Source organism: Myodes glareolus, chromosome 11 (genome assembly GCF_982192425.1).
Source record: "Myodes glareolus chromosome 11, mMyoGla1.1, whole genome shotgun sequence".
NCBI lineage: Eukaryota > Metazoa > Chordata > Mammalia > Rodentia > Cricetidae > Myodes > Myodes glareolus.
In genome coordinates, this window is record NC_142036.1 from 17605165 (window position 1) to 17619218 (window position 14054).

Sequence of the window (14054 nt, forward strand, 5' to 3'; positions counted from 1 at the left end):
CTATTGTTATTGAGTAATTAATCAACTATAAATCACAAAAATATCTAAGGAAATTATCCTTGAGCAAACATCAAACATCTACAGGATCTTTTACCCTGTTGAACATTTGTTTAATTTTAAATTCTTAATTTGGGAAAACATTGCTAAACACACTATTTTACATAGAAACTTTATTTACCATTTGAACATAGTCGGTCTTCGAGGACGAGTAGTATTTCAACAATAGTGTGCGTAGTCTTTAAAAGTGACCAAACTCAAGGCATGAACACTGACTACATGCAACTGTGTCTATCTTAGGACTACAAGGACCAGAGCAGGAATCTCACAACCAAGGAAGAATTTAGACATCAGCTTAGGGCAGCCATTCTGAGAGTACAGAGAAGAAGAGAACATAAAAAAAGATTGGCATTCACTATTCTTACCCATGCAATATCCCTACTTCAAATTTCTACTCTCCTTATCTCCCTATATGTATACAATTTACTTTTTTGTGATCTGTTTGTAAAAACAGCCATGGCACTGACCCTACCAAGAACATTGCCTATGGTTTTAGTTGATGTAGCATGGTATTCTCAGCCATCAAACCCAAAAGAACTGTTTGATATAACATTTTAGTACTATTGTTATAAAATTATGTATTGAATTTAAAAAGATTTCCTAATTTATTTTCATTAATATTTTATATAATTATAAAAGAAAATTACTCTTAATATCTGTCACTAAGGTAATGGGTATACAACAGCCATTTTATGCTGTGGACCTCAGGCTCCCAGACCTGCAGGTACAATCAGCAACGCATACAGCACCAGCAGTCACCAGCCATCTACTTCTCTATTGATTTACAAGCAACTGGCCACTAATACTACTGAGATAATTATACAATAGAAAAATCCAAGGACAAGATTCTTAAGTATACTTCAGAGTTTCCAAGGCTCTTTCACCATGATTAGTGTCTATTTTGTTATGCACTCTTAATCTGGAAAAAAAATGAACACTGTGTCTCACTCATATGCTATATTAACCCTTTGGTGATGGCTGTTCCTATCAGATAATACGTGAGATTTTTAATCAAACTATGTACAGTCACTGAAAGCGACATGAACCAACACAGGAGTGTTGACTATATTCATAGTGTGTCTATATTATGAATCCAAAGGTCTGAACATGAAGCTCACATCAAAGTGAGAATTTGCAAATCAATTCAGGGGAGAACCATTCTGAGCATATAAAGCAGGAAATATAAATATATTGGCATTCTGCTCACTCATTCATGTTCTCTGCTTGCTGGGCCTACTCCTCTCCTCTTATCGCTCATTTACATATGCTCTGCTTTGCTGTGTGTTCACATTGAGAAAACAAAGGGCTGCTCCTCTGACCACCAGAACATTGCCTATAATTTTAATTCATGTGATGAACTCAGCCGTCTCATCTGAATGAGGTATTATTTTGGGTATATATTTTAATACACTCATGCAATTAAGCCTTGATTATAAAATGACATAGAAATTGTATTTATATTTCATGTAACTGTTAATGTAGATTTTTCCTAATATCTGTCACTGAGATAATGAGTTTATACTAAGTATTTAATGAGGTGAACCTCAGACTGCCAGTTCTGTAGTTCACACATCCACGCCCTCCACTTGCCTGTCTTGTCTCTTTCCTCGTACTCTGCAACCAAGTACGTATTAGACTAATATGTCTGCTTCTCAAGAAAACAAATGGCCATGACATTCAAGGCTTTAATTATGGTTCAGATGGCTTCCTTATTCATATATTGGGGTATATTATTAGGACTCTTCTTGTGAAGTTACATCTTAATTGGAATATATGCTACAAAATATGTTTTAAACTAAGCGTAAGGCGAGACTAGGACTCATAATTGCTGCCAGTGAGTGTGGTACAAGCTAGCTATTGTTCTGTGAACCTCAGACTCCCAGATCTGTAGTCATGATACGAGAATCATATACCACATCCGGTCATCATTGATCCAACATGAGCCCTCATCTACTCTATTAATTTCTATGTGTTTTTGAGTAATTACTCAGACTATTAAGATAATTATGAATCACAAAAATCTAATGGCAAGGTCCTTGAGTATAATTCAGACCTCTGCAGGATCATTTATCCTGCTGAGAAAATAAATTAAGATTAATAGAAATTTAATTTGGCAAAATTTTGTTAAACATTGTATTTCATACACTTGCCATGTTTACAATTTTGCCAAGATTGTTCCTCCATATCATAGCAGTGTTCCATAAATGCAATGAGCAATCTATGAGCAACATAAACTAAGACATAAACACTGACGATACCCACACGGTGTCTTTCCTGCGAACACAAAGGCTGGATCACGAGGTTCAGTTTCAAGTGACACTGTATAAAATCAGCTTGCAGGGTATTCATTCTGAAAGTATAGAACAGAAGAGGTTATAAAAAGATTGACATTACTCTATGTGGTTTTCTTCTTACCAAAAACACTAATACAATTTTACTTTATTGGACAGAGTCATCACTGGTGAATATACTACTGTATTTAGCATATATAAGTTGTTCCTTTGTGGAATTATGTCTTGATTGGAAAATGAGTTACTAATATTTGCTTATAACATTTTATATTATTTTATCGTGTTACAATAATATTTATATTCATCTATTTTTAAAATAGACTATCCCTTACATACATCACTAAGATCACCGGTAATACCCTAGACATTTTCTGATGTGAACCTCAGACTCCCAGACCTGTAGTCACCATCCACGACTCATACAGCACCCGCGGTCATCATAGATCCAACATCAGCCCTCCTCTATTAATTTAGGCACATTTATTGACTAAATAACCTAGTACTACCGAGGTAATTTTAACTCACAAAAAACTAAGTACAAGATCCTTAGGTATAATTACGAGTTCCTTAGTGTCTATGCAATGAAAAGGACCGTTTTCATTATATATGCTTAATTGGACAATAGTTTATCAAATCTTGTATTTCAAATAATACATTCAGCATTGGCCATGGCTGGTCTTTTTAGTACATTAAGTGACCTTTAGAAGCATCAAGAAGACAAGATCCAAACACAAACGGTACTCACACTGTGTCTGCATTACAGTCTGAACGTGCTCATTATGAGGCTCATGAGCAAAGGAGAGTGAGAATCCGCTTGGGGGCGGAATCCATTCTGAGAGTACAAGACAGAAGAGATCATGAAAACAAAGGCTGACACTGTGTTCACTCACTCATCACACTGCTCGTATGCATTAATATCTCTATCACTCACCTAAGTATGGACGACTCTGTCACATGATCTACTAAGGAGAGAAACACTGGACATAGCTCCGACGAGACAAAGAAGGCTCTTATAATTTTACCTTATGTGAAACCCTCAGTCATCCTGTCTTCATGAGCTTCTGCGTTCATGAATACGTTAACAGGACATCTACTAATACACTGCTACTATTACTACTCAGTATAATTTTGGAGAATGCCCTGCCCTCTCATTGGTTACGTTTTACTCTAATTACAAATATGGGAAAAAAACTCACGAACACAAACATTATGATAACACGCTATACTGCATCTAACATTTTATCACAGTTCCACTCTACATGGGTTCTGGTGTGGACCTCAGACTCCCAGACCTGTAATCATGATCCCCAGATCATGCGTCATCAGTGCTCATCATTGATCCGACACCACCTTGTTCTTTCTCCTTCACTTTCTACATTTGTATGACTTAACTATCCGTGTCGCTGACATTATATCCATAACTATTCATCCCAAATCCCTAGCCCAGGGTCCTGATGGATTAAAGCTATAGATTCAACACATCTCTGCCACCCTGACTCTGTCTTTTCTCTTAACTTTGGAAATCCTCAGCACTATGTTCATGGTCATATTTAATTGAGAACTCAGTTACAGATGCCTAACGGGAGCCTCTGCATGCCTTTACTAAGACAGGAGCGTTTTATCAAGGCCACCCAAAGCAAAACAAGAACTTTGCCTCCACTTACATCAGTTCCCTTGATCTTTAAACTTGAGGCTAGGAAAACCATGGACCTTCCAGTCAGGAAACAATGGGACAGTCAGCATCCATCCAGGGAGTACAAAGCAGGAAAAAAAATAGAAAGAGTTGATATTTTTCAAATTATATCTACATTTCCCCTTTTACTATTTGCTATTTAGGTTGTTAGGATGGTGTCTTAAGAAATCAAGTAAGATTTAAAATTAAGGTGTTAACCCCTTCTGGGGCTAAATCCATTAATTATACTTCATATGTGAGCTTGGATAAATTTTATATTATCTTTATGCCAATTATTTTTCAACTGACTTCCGTATTTTCTGCATGCAGCAGCAGAATTTGTGGTCAAATATTTATTTCCTAATTGATCAATCTCAAAATATTCATTTACATTTGCATTTGTGTGAATGTTTGTATAAAGTTTCATTGGTTCACTAAGAAAAGAATATGCATGAAAGTGCCTGATTCCAGTGCACAGTGCATGCTCCACAGGTCTCCCTTTTATGCCCTGGTTAACCGAGGGACCACCTGAGATGTATTGTGATGTGAACCTCAGACAGAAAATTAGTAGTCATCGTCAGTGACTTATAACGCTGACTCGTCATCATCGGTTCATGTTAGCCTTCTTCTTCTCTAGCAATATGTGGCTATGGCTGTGTTTTCCTCTTCAGAACAATCGAATCCTTTGCTCAGATACCATTGATATTCTATAACAACACAGAGCATCCCATTGAGAAAAACAATACATTTAAATATTACTCACACAGGGTTTGGGGTCTTCAAGTAAATACCGAGGAAAAGTATAGAGTTTGTGAGCGGGGTCCAGTGTTTAAAGTAGACCGAAGCCATTGCTTCTAGGGATGAGCACTGTGGATGACGAAAATTTAATGACTTAGCTTATGTATGCTTAGCAAAATTTTTTCTGTAGATGTTTAGATGTTTGTGAATCTGTGGTAATCGCTATGGATTTTCACTTAATAAAATGTAAGTCTTTGGGTCTGGTTCATTTCAGCGAGTAATGATTTTTTTTGTAACATTTTTATAATGAAATTTTAAGAAATTAAGAATGTCAACTTTTCTTTCTTTCAAGTATTAAAGCTAAGACCTACAATGAATACAATGAACCAAGACTGCCCATGTGTCTGTCTGCTACAGATCCCCTGCTCACTATGGGAGAGGTAAATCTCCTGAGGGAACCCATGTAGAAGGAAAGAGATCCTGACTCAGTCTCTGCAGCTGTCTGTCAAGCACAAATATGCACGGAGTCATCTGGTTGCATATGGGACCTTTTATCCCTGCAACTTCAAGGAGATGGGACAGACACTGTATAATTCTATAGTGTGCCTAAACAAATAAATACCATCGCCATGACAAAAAACATGAGGGCTGGGTTTATTTGCCTTCTCTAGAGAATCGGGACCAGATTAATCATGAGTGGCATTTTATAACAAAGGTCCTCCCTGGCCTACACTTTGACCTCGTTAATTGAGATACTAATCTCCTTAGTCTATGTTTGATAGTGCCATTACTGATGTCAGTTCCGAGCCCTCAGACAACACCAGCGCCAGATTATATGATATGTTCAGTAATTTAATTGTTTGATTAACCCGAGGAATGGAATTGAAATACAATAAAAAGTACACCCGAAATCACAGGTGTTCACCTGGGGCGTGTTGTCAGCCTAGACACGTGGGGAAGCCCTCTTCAATTGGGATTTCATTTAGTGAATAATCAAATTAAGTAAATATTTTGTCCTTTCCTTAATTAAAAAAAACCACAACATATCTGCAAAGAACAAATATTTATCCAGGTATACCTTGTCCTGCAGCATCAGCCTTAATCGATGCATTCCTAGAGCTCGGAGCTTCATAAATACATTAGTAATGATTCTTATCGCATTAAGCACTCACACATTTGGAAGAGAAACAACCCAACTTTTGTGTTCGTATATAGGGTTCTCGGTTGACTTACATGCTGCTTTAATGGACAGAAACCCAAGAGTACAACCTGTACTATTTTTGATTTCTGGATTTAAGTGCATATCCTTAAGAGCTAATAAGTGGAATTTTCTGCAATGGAACTCAGAGTTACAGGGCTTAATCAATGTCCTCTATTCAGATATTTCAGGGTACTCCTCATTGGTCCATCAGCAATCTTTGACTTCTTTCTTTTTCTTTCAGAAACAGTTTTATTGTCTCACTAGCAGCAAATACAATAAATATTCATGTATTTAAAGGAAATAGCCAGAAACAATAAGCTTGTGTGGACCCAAGGGCTCCTCATAGGCTCTTTTCTCTTAGCTTAGCTCTTTCCCGACCTTTTCCCAGGGGCCTTTAGTGAACTGTGGGTGGATCAACTCACAAGCCTGCCTCACAGTCCTCGTGTCTGTCCCTCTTTCCTCTGCTGTGTGTCCTTACAGTCTGAGGGACCCTCTGATAGCAGCTTGCAGAATAATGCAAGCAAGCTACTAACTGCATCTCCAACCCAGACTCCAGAACCTCAGGAAGCTGCCAAGTACGTGAACTGTGGACACTGCAATGGAGAATTGAATTTTACATTTCACTTCACTTTAATTACTTTAGCCATAAGCAGCCTTGTGTGTATGGTGGCAGCCCTATTGGACATGCAGCCTTAGATTTTATGAGCAGAAAACTTTTAAGTAAGTTGCAGTACAAAAATAAAGTGTTTCGTGACTAATATATGCCAACTGGACTCATAGCAATTGTTTCATAATACATTCATATCATTGGTCTGTAGATGAACATGACCAAGAAATCAGCCCTGATTGGCAAGACTCATTGATTATTATGTAGTCATAAAGTGTCTTAACCGCAGTGGCAACAGCCAAACTCCCATCTCAAAGAGGAATTCAGTCACTTATATTCTTCATTCTGTGGTGTCAACTACCAAGTTTTAAAACAATGAGCCATCTAGATTTAGAATATTTTAAAAGCCATTAATTTGGTACTAAAATATTCATGAAGTCAATTCACATTTTTCTCATTGACCAAAGAATAGGCTACCTTTTCAACTGTCTATTGTTGGGGAGGACGGATGTGCCTATCAAGCAACACAATGGTCAGAGAACTCTTAGGAGAGAAACTACAAAATGGGATGAATTTGTTCATATTCCATTAGCAACTAACCAATGAGCTGCACTGTCATGCAATCTATGCATTTACTGATTCATGTATTCCATAGCTCTAAGAATCACGTATTATCTGTTATCTTATTCTGAAGACAACACACACTGATCACTGTTTCTTTTCAGATTGGCTGCCATCTGCAATTTTGACAATAGCCCTGTCTATGTGTATGCACACTCTTCAGTGTGATAGCCACCATGCGTATGGCTTGGGAAGTGGCTAGTATGGTTGAGAAACTTAATTTTTTTTAACCTAATCTGAAATTAACTTTTAACATGAGATGCATCTGAACAGTGGTGTCTGTGTAATTAGTTCAGAAAGTAGAAGGTGCCTAGTCTTTGTCTTGGGGAACTTGAAGAGGGTGGGGAGAATTGATTAACTAATTAATTAATTGTGTGTTTGTTTACATTTTTAGTTTTTAATTTTAAAATTAAAAAAATTTAAATTACCTTTGAAGTAAGTTCTTGTGATGTAGCTAAAGCTATCCTGGAATTCACAGTAATCTTCCTGCCTCAGCCTCTCAAGGATTTAGATTACAAGCATACACTACAATTCTTATGCCCCTATATAATGGATTCAGGCATGAAGTTATACCCTTTACAGACTGATAATAATAGCAACCATCTTCATCAACCCTCAGGATAATGTGCCAAAACATTAAGCGATGTTTTTAATTTGTCCATTCATTTATTATAAAATGATCCACAAATCCATTTTAAAAAAGAACAATGAAGTTTCTCAGGCATACTATTGTGTCGCATTTTTCTTTCCAGATGAAAATTAGTGGGAGGACCTGTAATGATCACTCAGTTTCAGGGTTCAGGTTTTGTCAGGTCCCCTGTAGCAATGGCTAGTCATTAATTAGCCTTTGCGGTTCTGCTAATTGTGTTGTTTATCAAAACACTTTTTAGTGTGCTGAGTAAAACAGCTCGTTGTATTAAGTTACTGATGAATGTACTTATATAGTTTTACTAGTTTGATACTATACTAAATGCATGACTTTGTTATGTAAGATCATTGGTCCATTCTAAAATAAGTCATGCTGTGAGCGACTCAATAGTAACACCAAACAATGGCAGAGGGGCTAGCTAAGTCCTCTCAGAGAAATGAACAACAATCTTTGCTTCATTAGCCCCTTTCATAACTGAATGAGGCAGAGCCCTTTTTGTCTTTTACTGGTGTCTTGATTGACACACTAGTAACTCAACACACATAAACAATGAAAACCCAAAGGCACGTTTCCCATGCACACAGCAGACCTCACAGTCACAGACCAGGATTAATCAAGACATTGGATTCAGATACCCCAGGCATAGCCATCGTCAATCCACAGGTGGTATTCTGTACTTTTATTCAGGCATATTATTCTCAACTTACTCATTGATTCACAAATAATACAATAAATATCCATGAATTAAGGAAGGAAAGAGCCTTGAAGCTACAAACACGTCTCGACAGTGCATATCCCACAGAGCTGCAGCCTGCCCATTCTGCTGTGAGCCTCAAGAGGGCAAATCTGAATGAATCCAATTCTGCACACCCTAGCAATTGCTGTCACTCAAGGAGCTGGGTCTGAGCTTCTTTCACTTCATATTTATATTTTACAGGTGGCACAGTGAACTACCATCTGATGAGAAGATTTGCTGTTTTATTAACAGTTGCCCCTCAGTGAAGGGACCAAGAATAAATACAATGGAGAAGTATCTGGGTCCATTATGATCTAAATCACATTAAAATATTCTGGAAATGGTTGAAAAGCACTCCTCTTTTTATCCTGAGGAATTTGGCTGTGCTGAAGTAGATCCATCCTGAATGATAGCTCACAAAATATTTCCATGACTGTCGAGCTCTTGGCCACCTGGAACCTGATCCGTGTGGACCATTCTACGGACACGATGGCACCCCTCTCCCAACAAGGACACGGCCTTTGATCCTCACTTACATCTGTGTCTTCCCTCCTTTTCCAGGGCTAAACAGGCAAGATCTTCTCCAGAAGGCAGCCATGAATCCAAACCAGCTGTGCTCGTTCTGAGGCATAAAAGGCAAACACGCAAATGAATTAGTGTCATTTAGCTTCTGAGGAGGAACCACAGTTGGGGGGTGATCAATTAGCCATAAACGGTTTGCGTTCCGGTTGTAACACTTGGGAAGGCGGCAGTCCTTTATATTTACTGCCTTATGGGATTTAGAAGCGAGAACAGCACTTTATATTTATGAACCTGCATTAGTTTTTATTTTAAATAATGTAATGAACACCACTGAACCCAGCATTAAAAAAAAAAAAGAGTGGAAAAGAAAAATAACTCTAATTATTAGGAACAGCTGGTGTGTTTGTTACCAACATGCATAAGAGTAAAGTTGTCCTTTTGGTTGGACATTGTGAAAAGCTAGAGAGGAGAGATTTACCATATGGAACAATCTCTGTGATGGTCCAAACTTAACTTTCCTGGGTAAGTGCAGGCTCATGTTAGCAAGTGTATGCATGCATGTGTGCATGTGTGTGTGTGCATGAGTGCCTGTGTGTGCGTGAGTGCGTATGTATGAGTGTGAGTGTGTGGTATGTCTGAGTGTATGTGTGAGTGCATGCGTGAGTGTGCGTGTATGTGTGTGTCTATGAGTGTGCATGTGTGTAAGACTAGAGGACAACTTTGGGTGCTGGTCAGAAGCTAAACATCTTGTTTAATGAGGTTATGTCTCTCACTGGTCTGCAACTGGCTAGCCAAGTAGGGCTGGTGATCTACCTGCCTCTGCCCAGCACTGGGGTCACCGGTACATGCCATCCTATACCCACTGCTGCCTCCCTGGCACTGGGGTCACCGGTACATGCCATCCTATACCCACTGCTGCCTCATTGGCACTGGGGTCACCGGTACATGCCATCCTATACCCACTGCTGCCTCCCTGGCACTGGGGTCACCGGTACATGCCATCCTATACCCACTGCTGCCTCATTGGCACTGGGGTCACCGGTACATGCCATCATATACCCACTGCTGCCTCCCTGACACTGGGGTCACCGGTACATGCCATCCTATACCCACTGCTGCCTCCCTGGCACTGGGGTCACCCATACATATCATCACACTCAACCTTTTTAATTTACACAAGCTGGGGATGGAAATCAGTTTCTCATGATTTCAAGGCACCACCTGGCTGACTTAGCTTTCTCCCCAGCCCCTGCTTACTTCCCTCACTAACTGATGTGTTTAATTTCTCATGGGATAATTTTTCTAGCAGAATTTTAAAAAGTTTGCCGCCATCAAGCCAACACTGAAACACTAACAAGGTAAATTCCCAAATGCAACACTGGAAAGGCCCAGAAAATCTCTGCCTTCTTGTGGATTTCAGAAGTGGATGACATAAAGATCCCAAGGGTGTAAAGGTTTCCACTGGTACATAATGACTGAATTAAAACAAACAAAAAGACTGGTTGAGATACAAATTTATGAATATGTCTCTTCTTAATTACACTGTGCTTGATGGGAGTCCACCCGCACTGTATCAGCCCCTGAGTGGTATTCATGTTTTTCCTATGTCACCGCTTAGGAGAAGTAAACTTACTTGACTTAGTGTGTGTTTATTTCAATAAAGCTGTCTAGATGTTATCAAAGGTGGTGTGTGTAAAGTCTTATTGTTGCCCTCTCTAAGAGTGGTCTTCCTTTAGTCACTAATTACAGAAAGGGCTTCTTTTCCTTGACGTGGGGCAACTCGCCTCAACTTGGTCCTTTTGCAATAAAATAGCATGACCTCTACGGCTACTAGGCACCTAAACTAAGACTCTCAAAATGACTAACCACCCGCACTGCATTAAATGCTCTATAAAGCACAAGTATGCCACTGGTTTCGTTATTTTTGTTTTAATTAATTTGTTTATTTTGTGCACACACGTGTCGGGGGGCATATGTGTAGAGATCAGAGGACAGCTTATAGGGGTCTGTTCGTCTCCATGAGTATTTCAGGGATGGAATTCACAGATCATCAGGCGTGGTCGCAGATGCCCTTACATGTAGAACCATGCCATCCATCTACCCCCATTTTGTTGGTTTTGCCTTTTTTGTTATTGTTGTTCTTGTTGCTTTATCTTGGTTTTGTTTGTTTTGGTTTTGGGAGGAATGTAACCATGGCTTGCCTTAAGCTCCTGATGCCCCTGCCTCAACTCCCTAAGCATTAGGACTGTTGGCATGTGCCATCTTGCCCAGTCTTATCTTCCTTAATTTTCTGTCACTGATAGATTTTTTATTCATGGCTAGTTTTATTACTAGCCATGTAATAAATGTGGGTTGTGCCATGAATCCACAAAGATCGGGCTTTGGGGACTCGTCTCTAAGGGCTGCAGACACCACTTTGCAATAGTCCTCAGATTTCATAAGGGTTTAATCACTGTCCTCGTTCAGAAACCCCATGCTCCTCATCATTGGCCCATGCTGGGTGTTTGCTTCATTCATAATTAACAAAACAGAGTCCCCAAAACCAGATCTTTGGGTTGGGGCTCTTTTCTCATTGAGAAATTCAGTTAATGCTAGTTTGATAAGGGTGCTGAAGGGTGGAACACTATGGACTGTTAAACAAGTCAGTTTTGGAGCAAATCCATATCTAGTTTTTGTGTGGTTCTCTTTTATTTAATCCAGCCATATGTCAAAGATGGCTGCATGAAACGTAATGAAGGTACTGTCTTCCACCTCTGAAACACTTATAGGCTTGTGTACTGGGCCATCCCCAGGGAGCCACTCTTGTGAATGCTGAACTCAGTCACAACACGAAGAGTAACATTAAAGGTTAGGAGAACAATGTCTCCTCTGAAAATCATTTCTGTTGCACTAATTTGGATTGAACATGATTTGGTAAATAACCCTGCCTTTCGTCAATTAGTACATACTTGGAGAGTGGTGCCTGCTTTAGGTATATATTACTCATCTTGAAATCGATCAGCTATCATCTGTAATCTAAAGACTCCAAACAGAGACCATGAACTAAGGGTCTTACCTTTATTCTCATCTATGCTCCTTACTCAGGACATTGATTCCATATTAAATAATTAAATCAGGGCTCCTACATTCACCACAGGAGGGAAAAGAAGAATTAGAATGGTTTTCCAATGTAATGGTCAAGCAGAACTACATAAAAATAAACTTGAGATTTAATATAGAACTTGGGATTTTAAATATTGTAAAGATGTAAGTTTCACCTTGTAAACATGTAAGGAACCGTGCCCAAGAATAAGCTCTCCAGTAATTAGACACATCTGTTAATCAGGGGGTATTTAACAAATTGTTAGTTGCTGTGCTTTCACATTTTTTAATGAACAGTAAACACCCAAGCAACTCTCAATTGCAGCTACTAATACGCTCAGTATGCAAGAGGGCTACAGACTCCATTCCGTGTTGCCCCAATTAACAGGTGCTCTAGCTCTTTAGCAAGCAATAGCATTACTTCTTCTTGGCTTCTTAGACTGCTTGCTGTACACATAGGTGCGCCTCTCTTATGTAGCGTGCCGCGCCTCTCTTATGTAGCGTGTCTTTTCTACTGTATCTACTTTCTATGTACATGTTGATTCTCTTGAAATAACACACTTCACATCACTCAGTCACAAAATCCCAAGGGCGAGTTGACTGAATTTTCCCAACTTCTGCGCACAGACAGTTTCTCCAAAAGACATTGTCCTTCCTTCACTGAATGACAGATATCAGAGTTACACCTAGGCTTTACCAGAGGTGTTGACTCACAGATCTCACCCAACAGGTGTCATAGATACAGGTGTGGCCCTGGGGTCTAAAAAATATTTTGATCTGGCTATTGCCACTGCCTTCAATAATGGCAGGCTTGGTTCTTTTTACATTTCTATTAAGAAAATCAAAAGCACTAAAGGTTTCGAATTAACATTCTTATCAATGGTCTCTGCTCATTTAGCAATTCTGTGGACATTTAACAATTTTTTACACCAATGAACAGGTGTCACCTCCCTAAAGGAACTATCCAAGACCAGTTACCAATATATGACAAACCCTTTTACATACAAATGACCATATATCCCTGAACAATGCTAAGAGCCTTTACTGTTGGTTAGTTGTAATAATAATTCATGTCTCATTGCATTCCTTTGTAACAATTTCCCAACTTGTCCTCTTTTCTATTCTTACTTTTTAAAAATTCATACACTAATTTCAAAATAAAGGTAAAAACCGAGCTGAGAATGTATGTAGCTTATGAGCCCTATCTACCACCCGCACCCAGTGCTGGTGTAGTAGTAAAAAAAGTCAATGTATTCCCCCAACAAAAGCCAAGGACATAGCACCAGGCACTCGTTCCCTACAGAAGGGCTACTTGTAAGGGACCTCAGAGTCGTGCACGGGTTTAATCCCAATATCCTGGTTTCAGATACCCCACGGTACTCATCATGGGCCCAAACATGCCTCCCTCCTCTACATCGTTCTTCTCTTGTTAATTCACTGGTGCTTATCACACAACACAACACTGCAGAGACCAGAGCTCCATTTTCTTACAGAATAAATCTCCCTGAACCGTGGACTTCGGGGAACAAAAATGATTCCCCAGCACCTAGGCCTCAAAGCACTCACTCTGCTCTGACTGCTGGAACCCAGGACTTTTCACTGAGGGAATGGGTCCACGTGTGAAGATGGCCAATGCCTTCCACAACTTGTGATTTCTTCCCTATCAGCCAGGGTCAGACTGAAAGACCAATGTTTAAATCATGTGTGGTAGAAAGCGGCACAACAATAAACAGTTCTCATAATAAACGAATCAACTATTACTGATTTTAAAGTCCTCGCCATTACACCAAATTGAATGAGGTATTTTTGGTTCCTCACACTTTCCCATCACTGACCCACTCCTGGAGACTTTAATTTCTCTTTTAAAGACACCCCTTGG

General features: G+C 39.3%; 1 protein-coding gene, 5 non-coding genes and 1 pseudogene across 21 annotated transcripts in view; all 7 read right to left on the reverse strand.

Moving 5' to 3' along the window:
• LOC125398493 (uncharacterized) overlaps positions 1–14054 on the reverse strand; it is a 57986-nt gene that overhangs the window by 14140 nt on the left and 29792 nt on the right. For 9 of the 16 annotated variants that reach the window (XR_015739195.1, XR_015739197.1, XR_015739196.1 and 6 more), the window contains exons 1-4: positions 4013–4777; positions 3094–3180; positions 2320–2407; positions 179–366 (exon numbers count right to left, since the gene is read on the reverse strand). The gene's annotated coding sequence lies outside the window, so the exon portion shown is untranslated. The other 7 variants (XR_015739187.1, XR_015739185.1, XR_015739184.1 and 4 more) reach the window with 3 other exon arrangements.
• LOC125398603 (small nucleolar RNA SNORD113/SNORD114 family) lies at positions 1922–1993 on the reverse strand. The gene has a single exon (XR_007231470.1). It is a non-coding gene; the product is annotated as a small nucleolar RNA SNORD113/SNORD114 family (small nucleolar RNA).
• On the reverse strand, positions 2725–2796 carry LOC125398602 (small nucleolar RNA SNORD113/SNORD114 family). Its single transcript, XR_007231469.1, has one exon. It is a non-coding gene; the product is annotated as a small nucleolar RNA SNORD113/SNORD114 family (small nucleolar RNA).
• LOC125398615 (small nucleolar RNA SNORD113/SNORD114 family) lies at positions 3620–3691 on the reverse strand. Its single transcript, XR_007231481.1, has one exon. It is a non-coding gene; the product is annotated as a small nucleolar RNA SNORD113/SNORD114 family (small nucleolar RNA).
• On the reverse strand, positions 4566–4635 carry LOC125398636 (small nucleolar RNA SNORD113/SNORD114 family). Its single transcript, XR_007231499.1, has one exon. It is a non-coding gene; the product is annotated as a small nucleolar RNA SNORD113/SNORD114 family (small nucleolar RNA).
• On the reverse strand, positions 6095–6166 carry LOC146892490 (small nucleolar RNA SNORD113/SNORD114 family). The gene has a single exon (XR_015004639.1). It is a non-coding gene; the product is annotated as a small nucleolar RNA SNORD113/SNORD114 family (small nucleolar RNA).
• Positions 13493–13569, reverse strand: LOC146892489 (small nucleolar RNA SNORD113/SNORD114 family; annotated as a pseudogene).